The sequence below is a fragment of the Bicyclus anynana genome, chromosome 19 (assembly GCF_947172395.1).
Source record: "Bicyclus anynana chromosome 19, ilBicAnyn1.1, whole genome shotgun sequence".
Taxonomy (NCBI): Eukaryota; Metazoa; Arthropoda; class Insecta; order Lepidoptera; family Nymphalidae; genus Bicyclus; species Bicyclus anynana.
Window position 1 is genome coordinate 13,201,680 of NC_069101.1, and position 26,004 is coordinate 13,227,683.

At 34.5% G+C, this 26,004-nt stretch overlaps 1 protein-coding gene across 2 annotated transcripts in view; it reads left to right on the forward strand.

Annotated features, from left to right (window-relative positions):
- The first annotated feature begins 1,319 nt into the window (after nt 1-1,319).
- Nucleotides 1,320-26,004, forward strand: part of LOC112055216 (rho-related GTP-binding protein RhoN-like) — a 145,148-nt gene continuing 120,463 nt past the window's right edge. Inside the window, exon 1 of one of the 2 annotated variants that reach the window (XM_052887250.1) lies at nt 1,320-1,586. The gene's annotated coding sequence lies outside the window, so the exon portion shown is untranslated. The remainder of the gene's footprint in view (nt 1,587-26,004) is intronic. The other variant, XM_052887249.1, reaches the window with a different exon arrangement.

Here is a 26,004-nt window from a genome sequence, read left to right on the forward strand (position 1 = left end):
ATCTCCAAAAATCATGATTCTAAATTACTTTATACACTCTTCCAACCATAATACATGCTCTTATATACTCTTAATATAGAATGTCTTAATTATACCTTAATGGAACCTTAAGCATTCCTATCTTAAATTCTTATAATTATGTATATTAGATCCATAAACTTCATAATTTTTATAGCAATTGTAGACGGAAATATTATCACTCTAACCCTGTCAACCCATATTGAGCATCATGGGTCTTAGAACCAATTCCCTTGTCTTATAAGAAGGGAACCTTCCTGAACATGGGGTCATAAAAATTAGCAATGATGATGAATTGCAACAACAACAAAACAACAATATGAAAAGAAACTGAAGATAGGCAAATGTAAGTCGATAAACTAGTACGGGTTGATCTGAAAGTAACTAGCATACTGTATCGTTATTTGGCATTAGATAAAACCACAAGACACTTAGCTTAATATTACTGATAATGTCAATATCAATGAGATATTTAAACTTCTTTTATTTACTTTAATAACGAGTACTAACATTAAAAATTGAATAATTATGCCAACCTATAATAAAAGTATTAATTTTGGGCTAAAATTATTATCGTATCGTCATCAACCCATATTCGGCTCACTGCTGAGCTCGAGTCTCCTCTCAGAACAAAATTATTAACAATTAACAAAATATAAAAAGGTGAAATTGACAGGTGGCAGAAATGCAATCTCTGAGCAATCGGATGTTAGTCAATGTCAATGTTAAAATCGTTATTGTAAAATAAGAAAATATTTGAACAGTTGAATATTGAAATAAATCAGAAATTATTTGTATACTCACCTAATTTGTCATTCTAATGTTATCGATAGATTTCCCATGGGAATTGACATTAACTATCTACATTCGTATGTTTCATCTTTCATGTTTAACAAAGGAAATTAATTCCTATACACTTTCATGATTATCATTAATGAACGCAAAGTGCGATTGGCTGCATTCTTCGAAAGCACAATACACAATAGTTGAGATGCTGCGCTTTTGATCCGGGCGAATATAAAAATTTAACGGTTCAATCATCTTAAATATCTAAACTACACGATCTCCCTCTGTTATAGGGATGTTTTGTATGTCTGTCCCTCTTACTTCGGTATCCTAGACGCAGCGCTGATATCGACGCAGCCTTATCACGAATCCGGTAGCAAGCAATTATTGCTTTTATGTATTCCGCATAAGGTATGAATTTTAATTGTGTGCATTTTGTATAAGAGGTTGTTCACATACCTGAATGGCCGTATCTCGTAGTATTCGAGAATGGTTCTGCTCACATTCACAATTTCCAGATCCAGGCAGTGTCGCTCGGACCGTCGACGGGAGACGTTGTGTATTTGTGTACGCGATACCAACATCCGCGTGTTCTGAATATAAATAAACGAATTCATCTTCTACCGAACAAAGGTTTTCAGTGAAAATTTTAATACATTTTAATACTTATCCAGGATTAAGTTCTAAAATGTGTTTGTGGTTATTGTAAATTGTGTTATTTGTGAGGTTTTAATTTTTTTTTCGGACGATTTCGCCGGTGATTGGATAAACTTGTCTTGGAGGTATGTCAACCAGTTTGTTACTTACTGTAGTTTTTTAATAATTACCTATGTATTAATGTACGTGCCCGATACTGGTGATTTCCTTTTGGTATGCAACTCGGACCTGTTTTTCGTCCGGCCAAGCGTGGGAAGGTATTTTGTTTGCACTTCTAATGACACTACAGATCGCATTGTTAGCACCTTTTTTTAATAGCATTTTGCTTCTATTATCTTTTGATCTTTCTCTGTTGTCTTTTTCAATCAAATTATTTTGTCTGATTTTAATGATTTGTATTTGAATCAATTAGATATTTTCGTGCTCTTTTTTTTGAAGGTTTTTTTTCTTTCCTACCTTCTTTTTAATCTTTTTAAATATTTTAAAGTTAATTTAATTATTTTGGACACATGTGTGTACATGTGTCCAAAATAATTAAATTAACTTTTCATCTCATTCATTCATCATTGATTCATCTCTGTTATTTTTTATCTGTTTGATTAAAATGTTTATGTGTAATTTTTATGATTTGTTTATTTTATCAATTTGAGTTACCTATTCTTTTTTACTTTTACTATCGGTCCTTCTTATTTATTTTCATTAAAAGTAGTTTGAAATTGCTGTTTTATGATTTTCTTGGTACTAGTATATAAAATTTAAGAAATCGCTACTTAGCGATAAGGCCGACTTTTGTATGCTGATCTCTTCCTAATTTGTTTTTATTTTACTTGTATTTGTCTTTGTTTGTGCAAATAAAGTATATCTACCTATCTAAAATTGGAAATATGGAACAAAAATAAACAAGTTATTTGTGTTATTTTTAAGATTAAGATTTTTATGTTTAAGATTTGCCTTTTTTTCAACTTTCATATTCTGTATGGTTCAAATAATATTGTTTAATTTCAATGCTCTGTTTTAATTTTCAGTAAGTAGGGTTTACTTTCTTTTAATTTCTTATTAAATTTACTTTTTGGAGGTAGTTGTTAAAAATTAAACTGTCATGAAATAGAATAATAGTTGTTACCTTCGGTAAAGGTAGTTCAAGTTCCGAGATTTCATCACCTTTAAGATAATGATGAGAAGGTTTTTTAACCGATTTCAGAAAAGGAAGAGGTTCCCAATTCTACGCGTATGATTTTTTAAATGTGTTTTACCTATAACTTCGTTATTTATTACCCATTTTGAAAATAATTTTTTAGAAAGACTATGATAACAAAGTAATGGTTCTAAATTACACAAAAAGTTAATTAATCCCTTTCCACCTATACTACAGCCTTTCTTGATGAGTACTGTTTACCAACAAACAAATTAAAAATGAGGGTACAAATCACTAGTCATTTAACACCTAATAATAATTATAATTAACTCCTTCTTAAATTAATGAAAATAAATTTGATTAATATAACATTTTATAAACAAACAAAACATAATTTAAAATAAATAAGTTTTGAAATGACATGCGTTTTCTACCTTCATTTCTAATTTCTTTGTTGGTAAACAGTACTCATAAAGAAAGGCTGAAGTATAGCTGTCTCAGTACCAGTATTAACAACATTAGGAATTAAACTATTATTATCATTTGTAACTATTTCATCAACATAATAGTCGAGTAATAGGCCAGCAAAGTACCAAGCAGCTAGATAGATAGGCATTATGATAATGGCCTTCCCTGGGAGCAAACAACCGATTCATCTGAAGTGCCTATTCCAATAACGACAGTAGATAGAGACGGAAACAATGGTTAGTCTTGGGCATGAGAAAGGTCCGCCGTTTAACTAAATGTCGGCTCAAATTCTGTCGTACATTGAACTAAAAGTGACAGGACACATTATTAGTAACTTTGAGCACCGCTTGGTGAAGGATGATTTGTCATCTTGTAAACTATTTAGTTACACATGCTCATTTCAAGCACGAAAGCATGCTACTATTGAGCAGTTGCTACTTATTAGCATACGCTTATTATTAGCATGTGTATCACAACATTGCTAATAATGAGCATGCTTATTTCGAGCTTGCTCAAGAATCAACAGTCGTGCAATTTATGAGCATGTTATTGCTGCGCAGCTCCGTCTGAACAAGTTTGCTTATTAAGCAAGTAAAGTATGCTAGTCGATCAGAATTGCTATTCTGTATTATCTTCACCTTCATCTCTCCCTTTCTAACACGATACTATAGACAGAGAGCGATAGATACAAATTAGCATGTGTTAGCATTAGAATGTTTGCTTTGAGCACGCTTATTCAGGAGCATACTTAATAATAGCATGCTTATTGCTAGCCAAAGTAAACTGATGATAAGCATGCTCAAATGAAGCACGCTTTAGCATGCTATTTTAGAGAAAAATAATTTTAGTTTCGGTTGCTTCAATAAAATAAACTTTCAGTTAATAAACTTTGATATTATTCAAATTGTCAAATTGAATATCTATTGCGATTTTTTTCATTTTTGGTATTAATATGAATACGAATCGTTTTGTATCAACGTTTTTCTTCAAACAAGATTTGATTAGCTTCTTCTGAAATGTTATTAAATACAAATTTACAAATGCCGGTGCCTACCTATCATGGATTTTTCTGGAATCAAAGTAGGTAGTCTAAAGTCCAATTTTCTCTTCATATACCAAAATTCATCAAACTGAATTATAAAAATAAACGTCATGAATAATTATAAAAACAAACAACGCCAGATTCCGGTAGTCGATATAAAAGCGTGTCCAATTAATTACAAAGAGAAAGTTGATAAAAACTTGATTTTAATTCTAGATCACCTTACCGCTTCAACGAAACAAATTATTTTTATTCCGAATACAGTGAAGTAAATGATTGAATATAGTACAAATTTGTTTATTTTGAAAACGGTAAATAGGGTAGGAAATTGTATAAAATAGTAAAACACCTTTAAGTTTTTATTGTTTTGTAATGGAAAGTATTATTGTCAGCTAACAAAAAATCTCAAATAACTAAAATAACAGTTAAGTAGTAGAAAAACTTAATATGTCAAAGTTTTAAAAACAAAATTACTACTTATGCCGTGCTTATTTTTTATCCTTGATTGTAATAGGGGAGCCGATGAGGGGATTTTTGCAGTTACTATAAACATAAGGGACTATTCCTTGCACGTTTTTCACTACCTCCATCAAGTATTTGCCCTTAATATTGGTGGGAGCGATTAGGACAACCAAAAAAAAAACTAATTTCAGAAATACTCAACTAGCACGTCAGATTAAGAGTAGGTAAGGTAGGTGAGTTGATAGCTAAATGGTGTCCATTTCGAAAATCGGACGATTTGAGCGTAATGATGGAATGGGAGAGTTTCAAAGTTACAAAATAAAACCGTTATATTTTAGTTCTCGAGTTACGAGCCCGATTAATTTTTTACTTATTTTGAAGGAAATAACCTCATAATTAATCACTAAAATTTTCTGACAATTTCAGTAAGCCAAAGTAATAAAAATTGCTTTTAAAGTGTAGTTTTCCACCGCTAAAAGCGAAAAAAGTAAATAACCTTTGAAAAAAAACCGTAAATTCTTCCTATAATTTAATCTACCAAATGCAATCGGATGGAACGAGCTATGCTTGGAGTATCTCTGCGTGAACGAATCAGAAATGAGACATAGCTCAACGAGTCGCGAAACTGAAGTGGCAATGGGCGGGGCACATGGTTCGAAGAGCCGATGGACATTGAGGTCCCAAAGTGCTGGAATGGCGACCCCGCACTACAAAGCGCAGTTATGATCGACCCTCCACCAGATGGACTGACGACATCAAGCGAGTCACAGGGATTCGCTGGATGTAGGTGGCTCAGTATTGTGATGTTTGGAAGTCCCTACAAAAGGCCTATGTCCTGCAGTGGACGGCCATCGGCTGATATGATGATGATGAAGTAGCGGGCGTCCGTTAGTACATCGTAAAAGCAAAGTTTGGCAATTCAAATTCTACTCGTATGTACATCTATTTGTTTATTTTAACCTAACTGTGTAAATAATAGCAGTATAAATACTATTCCGAATAATTAAGCTAATGGGTCGGTAAACAAAATGAATATTTTTCGGTATACGAGATGTTTGCACATTACGTTAACCTTTAACTTTATTATATTTAGAGATAATTTATAATTTATTTAACTGCATTATGGCTTGCGTAATGTGGTAATTAGGATAACAGCCGCTCCAGACCGGTTATTCGAAACAAATAAATAGGCAACAAATGTTTAAAAAATTATTTTTTGAAATAAGTAGGTACCTGCCGTATATACAGGGTGCTGGGGAGTATTTCCCATAACTCTGTGGTTATATTCTTTGCCCAAAATTAATAATAAATGTTCAAGGAACATGTGTTCTAAAATTAATACTATCAAGGTAAATAATAATTTATTTTGTAAATTGATCTTAAAATGTATCCGTTCTACACATCCTTATAATTATGACGTAGCCAAATTTTACGTTTTTTTAAATGCAAGGATAGATAAAGGCGTGTGTTACATGGATAGTCGGAATTATTTGAATTACTTTTTTACCCGCGTCTTCGTCCGCGTGGAATTTGGTTTTTCATAAATCCCACGGGAACCATGAATTTTTCCGGGATAAAAAGTAGCCTATGTATTAATCCATGCTATAATATAGTCAATACCAATTTCAGCTAATTCAGTTCAGTAGTTGAGGCGTGAATGAGTAACAAACATTCATATCATCAAAATCATCAGTTTTTGCAAATCTCAGGAAACCGTGGATATAAAAAGTTAATCTAAATCTAAATTAAAAGAGTAAAATCTATTTCCATTCCAAATATCAGCCAAATCGCTTCAGTATTAAAGAGTAACAAACATTTATACAAACTTTCGCGTTTATAATATTAGTAGCATAGGATAAGTGGACTCGTCAACACCTTGAAATTATGGGAAATACTCCCGAGCACCCTGTATATAGGTACTTTGATATGGGTATAGTGACAAGCTGTTACTAACGGTACAAACAGACTATTCGATTTCATTTATTTCTGTAGATGAAGTACACGCTACTTTATGATGTACTTCACTCTGTACACAGCAAAACATAATCAAAACTTCTCAACAAACCATTAAAATTTGCGAAGATTTCTTTTGGGAAATATACAGTGATCTCTTTTGTTAGCGAACTTGATTTAGCAAATTAGTGTTTTGGGAATCATTTCGAGTTGAAAGTTGATAAGATTGTCCTTGTTAAGCCCACGCTATTCATCCGTCAAATGATTTACTGTAACGCCCGCCACACACGATCAAGGTTACTGCCAAGTCAACAGGACGTTTACGGATGTGGGCAGTGCAAAAATATCGAAATAAGGTTATGGGTATAGAAAGAAATAAAACGTTTTTTTAGGACACAGCGATATTCTTCCGTGGAGCCATGGAGGTACCTTTTGAATGGTACAATATGATACATCAACAACTATTACAAGAAGATAAACATTTCTATGTAATAACAAACAGACCTAAATAAAAAAATATATAGATGATTGAAACAAAAGGACCCATAACTTGGATGTTGATGTTGATGATGAATGTACTGGATGAGAAGATAATATTTTCCAATTTATTTAGTTTTTATGGTAGTCTTAGATATTTCCAAACTGCGGAGGGGAGGAGGCAAGTCATTCTAGAATTTTGTTGCCGCGATTTAGAAACTTCTTCAATAGGCAGCTCTGATATGTCGCGGCACCATAAGGGTGATCAGAGTCGATTAAACCTTGTAAAGGAAGTTTTTATGGCGCATTTTGGACCCTCGTAACTTTAATTTTAAGTTTTCGACTTTATTAACTACCATTAATAACCATCATGACTTACCTTGACGTTTCAACAGTGCTTGTAAAGTAAGTCTAATTGAAATGTGAACTTGAATTTTTACATTTGATATGGTTTTGTTAATGGTTACGATATTTTTTTCACTGCCAACATCCCTAAGACGACTTGACGGTAAATTTGATCGTGTGTGGCTGGCGTAATACTGAGGTGGCTTTATATTTATAAGCGTATATGCGCCGTTTGCGTTTTAACGTCCCACGCAAAAGGGGTGTTAAAAGTGTGATATAATATATGTACCTGCGTGATTTTACTAGTCACCATTACTTTACAATCTAATATAGTTAAACGAGCAATTTACGTAATACATATTCATTATATAAGCACATTTTATATGTATAGAGAGCGGATGAGACTAGGTATTTATAATAGAAACAATTTTTTGTATCTAAAATTTCTTTATAATTACCTAGATAGTTACCAAGGTACCTAGACATCTAGATATTTCAGACCAGTGACAGACATTTTAAGTACATATAACATACAATATGATACACACCCAATGATTTTCTACTATTACTTAGATGTTAACGCGTTATTAGTCATTCGTCACGTGCCTACAAAATCTCCGTACCTTATACATATATATTAATTATACTAGCTGACGCCGCGCGGTTTCACCCGCGTGGTTCCCGTTCCCGTAGGAATACGGGGATAATATATACCCTTCGTTGATAAATGGGCTATCTAACACTGAAAGAAACTGATTTTTCAAATCGGACCAGTAGTTCCTGAGATTAGCGCGTTCAAGCAAAAAAAGCTAACAAACTCTTCAGCTTTATAATATTAGTATAGATAATGTACATTATTATAGTTCTTACACTTCTTGCGAGTATATACAGAACTCGAATTCGTCAAAAGTTTAAAGAAATAGGTATACTAACAGTAGCCTGTCAATATATATATATATAACAGCATAATCTATGTAAGACAAAATATTAATTTGTACAAACGAAAAGGAGATTTAAACCCACGTCTTACTAGACATGGGCAAAAGTTAGTTATTTCTGCATATCGACTCCAAAGAGTACAAAAATCTTTTGTAGGTTTGGGTGTACTCTTCTATAACAAGATCCCTAAGACTGTGATGGACCTAATGCATGCTAATGCATAGCTTTAAGCAATGTGTTAAAAAACATTTGTCGAGGTTACTACACTATCAATGAGTTCCTTAATGATAAAGTTGCTTGGAGGCCGTAGGATCAGCTTCCACCATCACAGGAAGTAAAACTATAAGAAATTGTAATGTTGTCATCAATTGTAATTATTGTATAATTTTTTTTAAAAAGAGCAACTGTTGAGTTACTTGCCGGTTTCTTCTCAGCAGAATCTGCCTTCCGAACCTGTGGTAGAATCTTTACAAATAGTCAACTGACGTATCAAAAGTGCTTGTATACTGAGCCTACTTGAAATATTTTTTTTTATTTTTTTATTATCGAGTTCAAACAAACATTGTAGACTGTATACAGGGTGATTCGGACTTTAGTGCGGACATTTTTTTTCGTGGTTCTGTATCATTAATAGAACATAAATCTACAAACAGTTCGATACATTTTATGTAATTTTTTTTTTCAATTTATGTCTTAGAAATAACAAAATAATGGACACATTCCCAAACAAACTGCGCAACTGCTGGCGGCACTTTGTAAGACGCCGACAAAGAAATACCGGCAGTAGTCATATCGCTTCGGCTTCGGCTGACGGGGGTGGCAGGGGTGAGGGGATCGAAAAATCCCTGAGGACGCCTGCCGAATTGCCGATGGGCGACCAGTGACAGACAATCTGCCGTCGCTTGCGCATTTAAGTCGAATCATCCTTTAATGCAAAAGTTTGCGTAATAATAATCATCATTTGTATTTCATTATTCCAATCGAAAGTTTATAATTTTTATTATTACTACGCATTATTGATGGTCCTAAGCCCAATAAAGTATGAAGGGAAAATCGATACTCAACTCAAAAGTGACGACCTTTAATTATTATAAAAAATAATAGGTACAAAAATAAACGTAGAAAGGTCAACGGCCCTCGGCGCGGGCGCTCGCTAACCTAGTACCTACCAGCTGATTTTGTAGTTGCCTATTACTGTGCTATTACTTAGTACAGCGATAGGGTGACCCTCAAATTCTGTTTAAATGTTTAAACTTTAGCTAACGATAACTTTGTTATTGTTGAGTTAAAAAAAAAAAGAAAAAATACGTGTTCATTAAATTTTGTTTATGTACAAAATATAAAAATATCCGTACTTGAAAAAATTTCTTCCTGTATATTATGTATTATTTGTTTAAATAACTTTCGTTGTTTACAATGCGATTAAATAAAATTAAGACTATTGGCTATTAGCCACTTTTGTCCGCCTAACATCGATGCACTAGTGCCATATCTCTAGTATAAAATAGCGTTGATAACACCTATCTTTACGTCAGTGGAATAAAAGACAGTCAAACAGTTTGGAAGTTAACCATTTATGGTCCTGTTGCGGTCGTACTAACCTTCACGGCATATTAACATTTCGATCCGCAAGACCGTTTACAAGCTAGCTATATCAGTGACGGTATTGTTCGTTTATGACTCATTGCGAACAGTTGCGAGTGTTTGTGCAATTTTCTTAATCTCCTGTCATTTGGAGGCTGACGTAACGTATTTACTGCGTCGGCTACTGAAACGATGGTCATTACTAATGTTATATATATTTTTCAAGTAGCTAATTACTGAAGACGCGGAGGCATTTTTTTAATTTCGCTCGACTTTTTGCAATTCGACAAGTTTTACAATACGGCTGCGACATATCAATCAAGTAAATAAGTAGGTAGGTAAATAAGATATTTCAACGAAATAACATTATTATCGTAACGTCATTTCATCGAAATGAATAGTGGCTCACGTTCTAAAAGTTCGCCGAAATAATTACCCTACTGAACGAAATTAGATAAAAAATGGAATAACATTTATCCTACTTATTACTGGGACAAAAGATAGGTTTGTTTTTTATTAATATTTTATTCTTTACAAGTTAGCACTTGAATACAATATAACCTGATGGTAAGTGATGATGCAATCTAAGATGGAAGCGGGCTAACTTGTTATGAAAATCCACACAATAATCGGTTTTTACACGACATTAAAGCCGGTAAGGTGGTAACTAGCCACGGCTAAATCCACCTACCAGCCAGACCTGGATCAAATGGACGAACCCTGGATAAAATCACTAGTTATAGTTAAGTCAGAATATTACTGTCTGTAGTAGGTACTCGTAGATACATACGTGACGGGTTCTGTATACATTATCGTGTTATGTGAAAACGTTATCGAAGCGTATTTTCGTTATACGTACGACGCTGTCTAAGCTAAGCTTATTCAGTTACCGCTGAGACAAAGTCTAACAAGATCTGTGGTACTGCATGCCGTATGCCGACAGTGTATCTATAATGTACTTATCTTCTATACATCCATGTATAAATATTAGCCCAGGATCTTTTGAAAATTTTTACAATTGATTACCTACTTCATCTTGATGAGACCCGCTCAGCTTTTTTATTTACTAGAATTCTTGATTCTGGTAGCTAACTGGGTTACCAGGTAATGAAAAGTTCTGAGCGTTGAAACGAGATAATGTTTACATCCATGTATAAATATTAGCCCAGGATCTTTGGAACATTTTTACAATTGATTACTTCATCTTGATGAGACACGCTCATCTTTTTTATTTACTAGAATTCTTGATTCTCGTAGCTAACTGGGTTACCTGGTAATGAAAATTTCTGAGCGTTGAAACGTGATAACCACGCAATTTGTAGGACATTGTGGCTGTTAAGTTGTATAACTATTAATTAAGCAACATACAATTAAACAAAAAAAAAACATCTGGTTAGTAACAAGTTTTGGTAAACTCCCGCTTCTCAACTTGTCAATTTAAAGACAGTCTATGTGTCTTTAGATCACAAAGTCCTGAGTTTGAAACCTGGATCGGGTTACGGAGTAGGTACTTACCTACTGAGTTTTCTTATATAATTTTTTTAGTAAAATTATTAATAACTATAGTAGTTTTTGATGCTCGAAATTTTCCTTAACATGCATTATCAGGTGTTGATATTGACAAATCTTTGTGGTTTAATTGCCGCGATAAGGATATGTACTAACCAATACGCGGAGGCAAATAGATAATACCAAGGTGCGATTTGATAAGAGAAAATTGGTGCATGATAATAAACAATCGATTGGTGTAAATGATTTGCCGATCAATTTGCAGTTTAAAACAAAAATCATTGAGGTCTTTATAATACCTCATTATTATTCCCTTAATAACTCTATGGTTAAAGGGTGGAACTCTATTCATAGAGGTCGAGGGTTAATTAATTAACAGGAAAATTTTCCAAACAAAATACGTAGAAGAAGTTGTGATTTTACCTCATTAGATCAAAGCTGTACAAGAAGAAATGCAGGCGGCAGATGGCGCTGAAGTCTTCAAAAAAGTGTTTTTCTACTTTTTTGCCCCTAAAATTTCATTTTTTGGCAAAAGTTTAAATGGCAAAGTTGTAATATGAAAAACTTTTATTTAAATTTTTTTTTATACAAAATCAAAATTTTTTTTTCTAATCTAGTAGAACAATAATGGTTAATTTAAGCCATTTTAAAAACGTGTCAACCAGCTTATTCTTATTTATTTTTGCAACGCCTTTACTAATTGTATCCATTCACGAGCATAATGCTAGGATACACAGTCATTTCACTGTCGCCACTACCCACCTGGTGACCTTCTGATCTCGTCAGGCCTTCCCACAGTTTCCGCCGTTTGGACATAATGGGTGTCGCTAACGTAACCTCATTATACCCTCATCCTCGGCAATTGTACTAGACAATGGAAACTACACGCTAAATTCAATTATACCTACTTCGCTATTAATAGTTCTACCCACAGATTTATAACACATAGACAGTGTGTAGTCGCAGGATTCGTAAGCCGTTGTATGTGCCCCTGAAATGGGAGCCCTTGGGTCATAGCGTATGCATGTCGGCAAAGGTAATTAGCTTAGCTCTTACGCTCACATATGAGTAGTCACAGGAGTGGCTTACGTTTGGAGTGAATAGTTTGTTAGGTTTTGCGGATCTACAGGTCATTAGCCTAAGTTTCTACCCTAATTATAGTTTTAACGTGTTTGAATAATGCTCCCGACAGATTTTTTTTCGTCTTTTAATGAGATTAACCATGTACACAGGAGATATTATAATGCACAAGTGTGTATACAGGTGCACTCTCTTTTTCACCCTCATAGTATGATGGGATGGCAGACACAACCGGTGAAAGATCAGGCGCAGGACCGACGGCTTTACGTGCTCTCCGAGTGTACCAACACCGTCAATTTCGCAACTCCAGGCTGCCAAGCAGGCAGTCAGAAAAATCCTAATAACATATTTTTTAATGACCTGACCCGGGATTCGAACGTTAGACCTCATTGTCCGTAGCTAAGCCAGCTAATCACGGGCCTGATGAGGCAGTTGGGAATACCTAAGCCTTTGTGGCTGACGCTTTACAAGATAAGCATCTCTTGGCATCTTCTAGGCATACTGGATCCAGACCCATTATCTTAAAAAAATGGTATTTCTTCTACGAGAATGGTATAAGCTAATAGCAGTTGGAAATTGTGTACAAAAAACCGAACGAACAGTCAAACAGCTTTGTTATTACTAACATTGGATAGGATCGTTTTAGACTTAAATATTATTGGGAAAAGCTATAACACTTTGATGAAACCACGTCGGAACTATAACACTTGAGAATTTTGGGCAAAATGAAAGTGTGTGATTATTCACAAGTTTTGTCTTTTTCATTTGACATAAAGAAAAAAGTGACGAAACATATGGTTAGACTTATTTGACTCTTATCAGAAGGTGATGAAACAAGTCCTAACAGATTTAGGCTAATCTATAAGTCGTCGTCTCGATAGTCCAGGTATAAGTTGGTGTGACTATGTACACTACACGATGAGTATCTGGGTTGGACTATAATATTGTCTATAAAAGTGAATAAAATTTACTCGTTATTAATTCATTAAATAAATTATTTTATTTTGGGCGAAACTGTTACACTGACCCTCAGTGCTTGGGCGAAAATGTAATTGAAGCGTTTTGGGCAAAACCATAGCGAAGTTATGGCAAAAACTAATAGTGTGTATCATTGAGATGTCCTCATTATTACGTAACATGTGTAGCAGTCGCCTGCTGTTTGTTGAGATTATTTCGATCTTATCTCCCGCGTCCTCAGCTGTGGTCACGTGTGTAATTATGTCACTTCACGGTTTGGCTATTATTAATCTATTAGGCTAAGATTTCCTCCCGCATATCTTTGTGCCCGTAATAGCCAAACAGAATTATGTTTAGTGACGTGAAACAAACAGCTCTACTGCTAATAATAATGTTAATAGTTGACGTCATCTGCTGGATGGAGTCAACTATTACTGTTCCGATAGCCGTTTCAGTCAATGGTCTTATAGCGAAAAGCTTCGATCATAGTCTTATGAAGCTTTCGCTTAACTGCTGGATCCAGGGTCGGATACAGAAGGCAGTTATACTTGAGACGGTGCATATTGTAAGGAGGTTCCTCACTCTGGAGCCCTGACCACCGGTTGCTTGGGCACTCAAACGTCCCGTAGCGGAAGTGTTGAATTTTTTTAAAAATTTTTAATAGTGTTTTGTGTAATTAACATTGTTAAAATATACAAAGGTCATAAATAAATGATACAGAATAATGTCATGTAAATATTATGTATTATGTAGGTATTCTACCTACTATAATGCCCTGACAGTGCGTAGTGTTTATGCATGCTAGCATTAATAATACCTAATGTAGATCATGTGTAATGCTCATGTACCGCTGCATCTATTGTTAATCGCTCGAAATTGTAGACGAGTATAACGACCAGATATACGAGTAATATACCTACGACACACGGTCCAATTAGGTAGGTCCAGAGAGCGAGTGAGCTAGGTCACTCGTAGCCTCATAGGTGAGAGAGCTATGTTTGAAGTACCTCGTGATCGAATCAGAAATGTGAAGATCCCCGAAAGAACCAAAGTCATTGACATGGCTTAGCGGTAATGGACCTGCAGTGGCATTGGGCGGGGCACATAGTTCGAAGTGCTGATGAACCCTTGATACTGGAACCTGCACCAGACAGCGCAGTGTAATTGTGACCTTATGTATTTTCAATTTTAAGTTTAATTTTCGAGTTTTTGAGAAATATAATTGGAGAACAACACGAGCGGAAGAGGGGAGTGTTGACCGATCGTCAAGGAATTCCTTAACCCTACATCCTGTAGTCACAAGTTCAGGACTCTGCTCGGAATTTTTCTCTCTACCCCGCGATGGACCTGCACGCTGAATCCATGGAATGCTAAGATATACGTCTCTTAAACAAAATCTAAATATACAAATCGTTCTTACAGAGTTTTCTCCAACGATTTCGGAATGCCAAATTAATATTAATCTGTTTTGACTCATAATTAAGTAATGTATGCAAAATTAAAAAAAAAAGTGATCAACCTTAAGCAAACCTGTTAAAATATCTCAGCCTTGTCACCAAGGTTGCCATTCGTGTAGGCTGTTTAACAAAAACAAAATGTATAATTGTTTAAAAGTACAATCACTTATTAACTAATTTTTCATATTCAAAGTGTGTCGATCGATCATTACAACGTGTCAAAGTGTCCATATTTAAATGTATAACCTTTTTAGGGTTCCGTTGTAAAATGAAAATGTTAAAATTATTATTTTTTAATTATTAAAACCGGACCGTAATTAATAAACTCAAGAAAAAATCAATATTTCATAGCCTGACCCAGGAATCGAACGCAGTGGCTCATGATCGGAAGACATAACCACTGTACCAACGGAGTAGTCATACACTTATATTATAAAGTGAAAGAGTTTCTTAGTGTATATTGTTTAAACGCCCCTCTGGATCTTAAGTCGGATTGTAAAAATATATTTTTGTACTTAAATGATAGCCATTCAAATGAATGATTTCGATTCGGAGTGCGTAGGTTCGAATCCGGTCTGAGGCATGCATCTACAACTTTTCAGTTTTATACATTTTAAGAAATTAAATATCTCGTCTTGAACGGTGAAGGAAAAAAGTGAGAAAACCTTCATGTCTGATAATTATCTTAATCCGCATTGGGCCAGCGTGGGGTACTAAGGTCTAACTCCTCTCATTCTGAGAAGAGACTCTTGCTCAACTGTGAGCCAAATATAGGTTGTTAATGATGATGATGATGAGCCAGGCCCTTGAGAAGTTGTTGTTGTTGAGAACATAGTTGACAGTACAGGGGGTAAATAGGTGGGTAAACTTTATATGAAACATTTTCAACATGGAAGAAGTCGTGCCGTCTACTGTACAATTATATAAGATTTACAAAGAAATATTTTTTTTTCCAAAATTCTCAACTAAGTTTCACTCTATTTCTGTAGGTCAGGCCTACATGCATCAACGACACAATATCTCGTGAAAAAAAAAACGAAAATGATACATGACATTTCTCAGTTGATTTCATGTCTATTTTTTATATGTTGTTAATAAAGGCCAAATTAGTGAATAGGCCGGCTGGTGTGAACACTGCCTTAGTTCCATCAATCGTTCAAACACGTCCCATTCGTAGAAGCCCGCATATTTCATACGCGTTTCGGCATTTCGTAGCTACATAGTGAAGGTATCATCTCTTTGTAGAAACGTGATATGGGCTACATTATGGACTGTGTCCCATATTGAATCGCAAACCTACTTATACCTAAAAGAGTACGCTACATAAGTTTTTTTTTAATTCTTTACAAGTTAGACCTTGATTACAATCTCAACTGATTTTAAGTGATGATAAGATGGAAGTGGGCTAACATGGTAGGAACGCTAAATCGCTTGGCGGTACGTCTTTGTCGGTAGGGTGGTAACTAGCCACGGTCGAAGCCTCCCATCAGCCAAAATGCAAAATGCCAGCCTGAAGAATGAGAAAATCGGTAGGTAGCTTAGAATGCCAGACACACAAATGCAGGCACACAGACAAGTCACAGAAATGTATGTAACACCTTTATGTTTACGTGGTTACAATGTCATATAAAATCTGTTACAAATGGTAACTGCTCGTACCCCACAAGTCACATTACTAATAGTATTTACTTTGGAAGGAGCGTCAGAACTCAAACAGAAACTTGTTATTTATTCAGAACTTGCTCAGCGCGAGCCCGCGCATGTTCTGCGGAGTAAGTTATCTCGTTAAAAGAGTGGGGAAGTTATGTGTGGGGGCAATAATTTAGAGACGATCGAAACGGGAACAACAATCTAGACAGCGTTCTTAATGCGCGTTTTCTTTACACCGTTTGTTAATTTATTTTGGATTTATTGCCGAGGAGTTGACAGAGATTTATTTGTTTTTTTTAATAAGTTTCTATTCTACGTGTTTTGTTTGTCTGTTTAAAATTCGAAATTTATTTTTTACTTGGTAGGTTTTGTTTGAAACGTGAAGTTTTTTTAGAGACTTGTGAATACTAAGTAGAAAGGTCGGAAAAACAGAATCTGAAATTTGAAAGCCGCCTACAATATCAACACATTTGACGGCGTCCGTAGCGCAGTGGTATGTGCGGTGGATTTACAAGACGGAGGTTGGAGGAGGTCCTGGGTTCGATCCTCGGCTGGGCCGATTGAGGTTTTCTTAATTGGTCCATGTCTGGCTGGTGGGATGCTTCGACCGTGGCTAGTTACCACCCTACCGACAAAGACGAACCGCCAAGCGATTTAGCGTTCCGGTATGATGTCGTGTAGAAACCGAAAGGGCGTGGATTTTCATCCTTATCCAAATAAGTTAGCACGCCTCCATCTTAGACTGCATCATCACTTACCATCAGGTGATATTGTAGTCAAGGAATAACTTGTGTAGAATAAAAAAAACGTAGCCTTTTTTTAAAAATCATAGTTTCTCACTTTACAATGATTATTTCTATTTACTTTGACTAAATGTTTGATGGTAAAATTAAATGCCTTCCTAAAGACTTTATCATTACACAATTCATCAATTGTGTAGTAATCTCGACTTAGTTTTCGAATTTTCCTACACATTTGTTAATACACAGGTCCTTATAGTAAGTGCCAATGTACGTCGTTAGTCGTTCTGTTACTCGATTGCGTAGCAAACCGTGTATATAGTCTGGCAAGTTTATTTGTGACACTCCCATGATATGCGGGCAACGGGGGAAAGACTGCGCGGGTGTCAAATCGTGCATGCGGGGAAGTGAGGTGCTTCAGTCGTGGGTTTTTCATTCATCGCTACACGCCCCCCGGCTCGACTAGCGGGAGTGTTACAAACGAAGTTGCCAGTTATAGTAGGTTCGTTCTCCTCACTCTGCACAGAGCACGCAAAGCAGGTTATGTAGTAGTTCTTTCATCATAAAAGAAAATAAATTTGATTGTAGCTTTGGGACGATAGGCTTTTAATAGTGTTTGACATACTTACTATATTTAATTTTCCAAAATACTCAACTATATTTACAGACAACAAACAGTCACGATATCCATAATTCAAGAATGTGTAATTAGTAGGCATTACATTTTTAAATAGTAATTTAATAATGAATACATTTGTTACACTTCGGTGTGATAGTCAGTCGAAGTATTTGTGAAATAGGTATCACAATAACGAAAGTATGTGTGGGACGGTTTTATGCCTTGCGATACCTTTGAATATATTATTATCTCAAAACTATTACTGAGTGTCATTGAATTTATTTTTAACTCGTAAAAAGAATTTACAACCGATTGTAAATATTGTTCTGTGTAAATGTCAAATGGTTTCGCAAATAGATGACGACATTTACGAGTACGAGGAGGGATATTTTAATTTTTGAAAAAAACAAACTTCTTATAAATAAACATAGATTTTTGCAGCCTTTATTACATTGCGAAATTGTGAAAAAAAGAAAAAAAAGTTGAAATTAAAGTTACTTCGATATCGGAACCAGCTATTTTCTACATCATCATCATCTCCTACATCTTTGAGCGACATTAAAATTAATTATTTTTTTCTCATTAGCGTGATATTTACAAATATTAAATAATAGCTGACGCCGCGCGGTTTCACCCGCGTGGTTCTCATCCCCGTAGGAATACGGGGATGATATATAGCCTATAGCGTTCCTCGATTAATGGGCTATCTAACACTGAAATAATTTTTCAAACCGGACCAGTTGTTCCTGAGATTAGCGCGTTCGATCAAACAAACTCTTCAAATTTATATATTAGTATAGAGTATAGATTATGTACAAAAACACCTCCTTTTTGGAAGGCAGGTAAAAATATACAAGTTACTACACCTATTTAGTTCACCCATGGGCATTGTGCAGGCCGCTTGACATGGCGTTATTATCCCTCTGGATGGCAAAGCAAGAGCTTACGCTTATTTGGGCCTTTAGCGTCAGCTCTTGAGTCTCCTGACGATGTATCAGGAAGATGTATCATTTAACAGTAAATAGAGAATATTATATCAATTGCTGATAAATGCTACGGTGTGAGAGGAGGCCGGCGTGTTTATTTAATGCATCGCTAGCAATGAATCCTAAGGCGCATAAGGGCATGTGGGTAGTTTATTTACTGCACCGCCGTATAGAGGAGTTCTTTGACCGCGTACGTACATATTCAGCGTTTTTCCATGAATTTCTTATGTTTTCACCGACATCAGAAAATGGGGTTCTGTGTTTTAAACTGTTAGATGTTTGTATGTCCGTAATTTTCCCTATATTCAGTAGTTTTGAGTTCTTTTTTTTATTCTTTACAAGTTAGCCCTTAACTACAATCTCACCTGATGGTAAGTGATGATGAAGTCTTAGATGGAAGCGGGTTAACTTGTTAGGAGGGGGATGAAAATCCACACTCCTTTCGGTTTCTGCACGGCATCGTACCGGAACACGAAATCGCTTGGCGGTACGTCTTTGCCGGTAGGGTGGTAACTAGCCACGGCCGAAGCCTCCCACCAGCCAATTTCAGTTCAGAGTTCAGACAGACAGATATTGTATTAAAAAGCATCTCACCTATAGAGCATAAACCCAGGACGCTGCTTCAATATGGCTTCGCGTGTTTAATAATGTTTGACTTAAAAAATACTATGATGAAAATGGCGGCAAATTTAGATGAACATGAACTTGATGACTTAGTCCGCATGAAATACAGTTTTTCACAAATCCCTTGGGAATCATGGATTTTTCCATGAAAAGCCGAAAAGAATTTCAGCCGAATCGGTTCAGTAGTTGCGTCGTTAAAGAGTAACAAACATCCAAAGAAACATCCATTCAAACTTTGATCTATTCAATTGATAATATTAGTAGGATTTATTTTAATGTATTCGTATTTTATTACTTTAGTTGTGTACCTTTTGTGTAATAATAAAACATTATTTTCGCTAAACCAACACAGTAATAGAATTATATATCGCAGTGAATAAGAGACTTTATCAAGGCTTTTTTAAATGGAACTACTCCCTTGAGTGTTTATTCCAACTACATTCCTCCTCCCAGTATAGGATAGGATGAATTATTTTTCTATTTAGAAGAAAAACATCTTGAATCAACCTGTTTCCCTATGGACTACGCGTGCGATTATCTAGCCTTATTTAAGGTGAAGTTCTCCTTCGGGAGTTTTTTGTTCTATCTTCAATGTTTATTATGTTAATCTATCTATACTATATTATAAATGAGAAAGTCTGTCTGTCTATCTTCTTACATTTACACGGCTAAACTGCAGAAGCGATTTAGATTAACCACACTAATATTATAAAGGCGAAAGTTTGTGTGTAAGTGTCAATCAATCAATCAATCAATCAATCAATTTATTTATTTGCAGATACATACATTATGTATGTATGTTCCTCCTTTACGCTGCGGCTACAGAAGCGATTTGGTTGAAATTTGGAATGGAAATGGATTTTACTCTGGATGAGTACTTAGACTTTTCATCCCGGAAAAGTCCATGGTACCCGTTGGTTTGTGAACAGTTGAATTCCACGCGGATGAAGTCACAGGCGTCCGCTAGTTTTGATGTAAATTGGATCATAAAACTAAGCCAATTTTACTGATTCTACCTCGGAAAAATCCACGCCCAATGTCTACCACCAGACCAGAATGGAACCAATTTAAAAAATATAAAATCTTTTGATTCAAGCTGGGAATCGAATCCCAGGACCTCTCTATTGATAACCGCAGAGTTGCCAAATGTGCCTGAAATATCGTCAAATTATTATTAATTAATTATTATTTGTATAACTCTATACCCCTCAAACATTCATGACTCGACATGACTATACAATTTAATTTTATCGTTTAAATTTCTACTTTACTGAATAACAATAAAGTCCAAATTACAAACACGTAACATACGTAATAACATATTCAAATACCTTTGCGTATTATCCGCGAATTGATTCGAAGCCTTACATGGAATATTAATGAATTTATTGACAAAGAGTCTGTAATATTAAGTACTAGCTTTTAGCGACAGCTTCAATCGCAATATTTTACACTAGCGGACGCCCGCGATTTCGTCCGCGTGGAAACTAATGTAAACTTTCAAGCCCTATTTCACCACTTCAGGGATTGAATTTTGTTTTTTTTTTAATTACATTATATTTCGTATTTTTTATAAGATTTATGAACAAATTTTTAAAACTGTAACTCTAAAAATGAAGGACTTTCCATACAAACTTTCAACCCCTATTTTACCCCCTTTTCACTTTATTTTCGCAATAAAAAGTATCCTATAACCCTCTCTGTATAATGGTCTTAAAACGTGCCAAGTTTCATTCCAATTCATTTAGTAGTTTCAGGGTGATGCCTGAATAACAAAAAAACACGGACAGACAGACAAAAAATCGAAAAAAAACATATTTTTAGCTTCAGTATCGATTATATAATTGTTAGCCTCCCAGCAAAATTTTTCGAAATATCTTCAATGTACAGAATGTACAAAATGTACAGAATTCGTATTATAAGTATAGATTCTAGATATCGTCCGTTATGCCACGCTAACGTTTGTTGTTACAAATGGTATAAGTAAAATCTCAAATTGCAAATAAATGTATAGAATTCGGCCAGTTTTATTATAAAAAAAGCAAAACCAAGTGCACAAAGTTGCAAGGCTCACTAGTTTAACATTAACGCTATACGATGCTTTAGCTATTATACAAACACGTCTGTTTTAAAGGATTACCAAGAATATAGTAAAATAAAATATTTCTTAAACATTTTCTCGCCTTTTACAAAACTTTATTGAAATTCCGACTTAAAACGTAATTGCACCGCCCAAGGAACGCGTTTCGAGTCAATGTAATGAATGTTCTAGGTGTGAATGAAACTTCTTAGGTAGGTAATGAAATACAAACTTTTTGAAACTTTTTATTTTTTCTTTAGTCCGTCAATATTATAAATAGGGAGAACATTAAGTACATTATTTTGTATACACCTACGTTATTATCGATTATGACCAATGGAGTCGACAAAAGCTTTTCATCATACTAAGACCAATCTTGGTCAGCATAGTCCAATGTACCGTATGCAATCTTTTGCAAACAGTGTCCGAGACCGTATAGATATCTTCAGTGACTCAATTAGCAGCATTAAGATTAGGTTCCCTTAAATGTTATTGATGGATTACTTCTTCACATTTTTTTTTTGTCTGTTTGTCTTTTTTTCTTTTTGTTTAGACTAACTTAATAATTTGCGTTATGTACCCTTTGTAAATATGTAGTGTTTGCTTCAAGTAGGCACAATTACGTGAGGATGAGAAGAAGCTATTTTTAATATATGTTAGGTTAAGTATTTGTGCCAGTTTAGCAAACCAATTAAAAAAAAAATGAGCTACAAGAACACCTCAATTACTACAAAGCGGGAAATGAGAGAAAAATATTGGAGAGTAAACAAATAATTTAGCTGCAAAATCACGTAACTGCGTTTTTTAGGTCATAATTGTAGATATAAGATTAAAACCTTCACTTTTATTTAACTGCTCATCTTACAATGAATGAAAAATATGCTAAGTATTAAAAAAATATAAAATGTTTTGGTTTATTTATTGATAGTGAACTTCAATTCCAAATCAAACCACAAACACAAAAAATATTTTTTTAATTAAGCGGGTAGTTAGCACTTTATATTTTCCTAGAATAAACTAAGCTTATAGAAATGTCCAGTGGCAAAGTAATTGCAACGCCTAATGGACGTCTCTCAAATGTCTGTAGGTGTGAATGAAACTGAAGTTCTTTGGCAAAGAAAATCTCACCCTTTGAAGACGGCTCCTACAATGCAAGTAATTGGCATTCCGATTCCTTCGAGCGAAATCGCAGGCGACTCCTTTCATGTAAATGGCGTGGACTTTGCAATTTTAAATAAACGTTTACCAGACGTCGCTTCTTGTTACATATTAATGTAACCCGCGCGCGGAGGAGTTTCTTAGCGACGGTTTATTTTATCAACTACCCTCGGAAAACGATTTTGCTATCGTCTATAGAGTTCCTTAATCAAATTGAAAAAGTACACCTACTCTATTATTATAGTTGACTCAACTGGTCTTTTGAAACTAAGTTTGTATTATTTCGATAGTAGATATAATTATGTCTGTCTCTCTCTTACAGACTATTAATTATATTTTTCATGGCATTTTTTGTAACATTGTCAGGATTTTTTTTATTGTAAATGGTGTGGACTTTGCAATTTTAAATAAACGTTTACCAGACGTCGCGTCTTGTTACATAATAATGTAACCCGCGCGCGGAGGAGTTTCTTAGCGACGGTTTATTTTATCAACTACCCTCGGAAAACGATTTTGCTATCGTCTATAGAGTTCCTTAATCAAATTGAAAAAGTACACCTACTCTATTATTATAGTTGACACAACTGGTCTTTTGAAACTAAGTTTTTATTATTTCGATAGTGGGTATAATTATGTCTCTCTCTCTCTTACAGACTATTAATTACATTTTTCATGGCATTTTTGTAACATTGTCAGGATTTTTTTTATTGTAAATGGTGTGGACTTTGCAATTTTAAATAAACGTTTACCAGACGTCGCGTTTTGTTACATATTAATGTAACCCGCGCGCGGAGGAGTTTCTTAGCGACGGTTTATTTTATCAACTACCCTCGGAAAACGATTTTGCTATCGTCTATAGAGTTCCTTAATCAAATTGAAAAAGTACACCTACTCTATTATTATAGTTGACTCAACTGGTCTTTTGAAACTAAGTTTGTATTATTTTGATAGTAGATATAATTATGTGTCTCTCTCTTACAGATTATTAATTACATTTTTCATGGCATTTTTTGGAACATTGTCAGGATTTTTTTTACTGTAAATGGCGTGGACTTTGCAATTTTAAATAAACATTTACTAGACGTCGCGTCTTGTTACATATTAATGTAACCCGCGCGCGGAGGAGTTTCTTAGCGACGGTTTATTTTATCAACTACCCTCGGAAAACGATTTTGCTATCGTCTATAGACTTCCTTAATCAAATCTGAAGTCAGTCAAAAGTATACCTATTATTAGTTGACTCAACTGGTCTTTTGAAACTAAGTTTTTATTTTTTTTATATAGTGGCTATATTTCTGTAATATTATCTTACAGGCTATTAATTACATTAGTTATCCCGTCAACTACCTTCGCAAAATGACTTTGCTAACGACTAAGTGTAGAGTTTCTTAATTAAACTAGAATCGATTAAAATCGATGAAAAAAGATCGATTTTGTTATATCTGAACTAATTCTAATACTATATATAATTAACACTCAACTTTTAATTGTGAATGAGGGTAATATTTATTACGCAATATTTTTAAAATTCGAATTGAAGACAGAGAATATCCACTGGGCTTTCGCGGACTTTTGTTAGTAAAATATGACATCATTAAATAAACGATGTGCATTTGTGCAATAACACTTTAAACAAACAAATAGGTACTGAAGCCAATTATATAGTCATTAAAGTAAAAAATGGTAAACAGTTACAATTAAGTGCAATAAACAAAGTGACATTTTTAAGTAATTTTATTTGCTACAGACAAAAGGTCACATAACATGGATGTTTTTATTAATATTATGTGTTTGTATTACATGCACCATTAATGTATTATACCTACTTATACAACTACTTAATGTATGCTATAAAATACAATGGTTTTTGCTTCGAAAATAAACAGGAATGGGTTGAAATACGTTTTCTAAAACAAAAATATACATGTAACATGACCTTACTCCTTTTCCTCCAGCTAAACGAAAGTTGTATGTTATAAGTGGGTACAACTGGAATCGAATCCGATACCTCTAACATTTTTAACCAGCCCTTCAACCATAGACCTCTGGAGGTTTTGTTAGTTATTTTATTTATATTGAATGTATCGAATGTCATTTTATTTAGCTAATAATATACATTTTTAACACATCTTAATGTAACTTACCTTAAATTAAATTAATAAAATTACGATAATGTGAGCAAAGTAGCAGGCAAAAGCTAGTTTCTCATTTAACGTATAAGTAATTTATGTATAATATAACTTATTTATTTTTGCTACAAATTACGTAAGTCCATTTACCATAAAAAAGCGACAGGTGGGCTCACACCTTTAACCCTAAAAAGGGCACGGTTTACATAATAGTTTTTTGCGCATTCGAAATACCACTAGATGTCGAACTTAATTGGAACTAGTTTTAAATATCAGGCCACTTACGCTATAATTGAAACAACTTTTTTTACTAAAATTACGTAAATTGTAGTAAAACGCGACAAAGAAGGCAAAAGTGTATTTCTTATACATTTAGCACGCAACGCTTTATTCTCGTTAATCATAGAGGTAATAGAAGGTGGAGTTTTTTGACATGATAACGTCTTATAATCCAACTAGTAGACGCCGCGCGGTTTCACCCGCGTGGTTAACGTTCCCGTAAGAATACAGGGATAAAATATAGCCTATAGCCTCCCTCGATAAATGGGTTATCTAACACTGAAAGAATTTTTCAAATGGGACCAGTAGTTCCTGAGATTAGCACGTTCAATCAAACAAACAAACTCTTCAGCTTTATAATATTAGTATAGATGAAGCCGGCTGTAAACTCTACTAAAAAAAAGATGACGTCATGCGTCGTTCTCGCTCTAGGGTTGCCAACTTTTTTTACAAGAAATAAAGTATATTCTGGTCTTTCAAGATTATTCTTTTTCAAGATTTTCTTTTGAAAAATGCGACCATTCCATCAGTATTTTCTTATGACGTTGTCACGCAGTAAAACGACTTTACAGACAACAGTTTTTTTATAGTAAAAGTTACCGTAATCAGCCCACCTGCGGGCCTATTATGTATTTGTGTATACTATTCAAATGGTGAGTCGCTACAACGATTTTCATTGTAAGTATTTTTGTTTATCGTCACACTACTATGCTACAAATGCCATTTGGCATTAGTAGAATAGTAGTGTTAGTAGCAAGTAAGTTACGGAATTTTAACGAAAAATCGTTATTTACCTTTTGGTTAAAATAATCATGTTAGATGATCGTAAAAACAAAAAAAAAACGCCACTTGATGTAAAATGGCATAGTG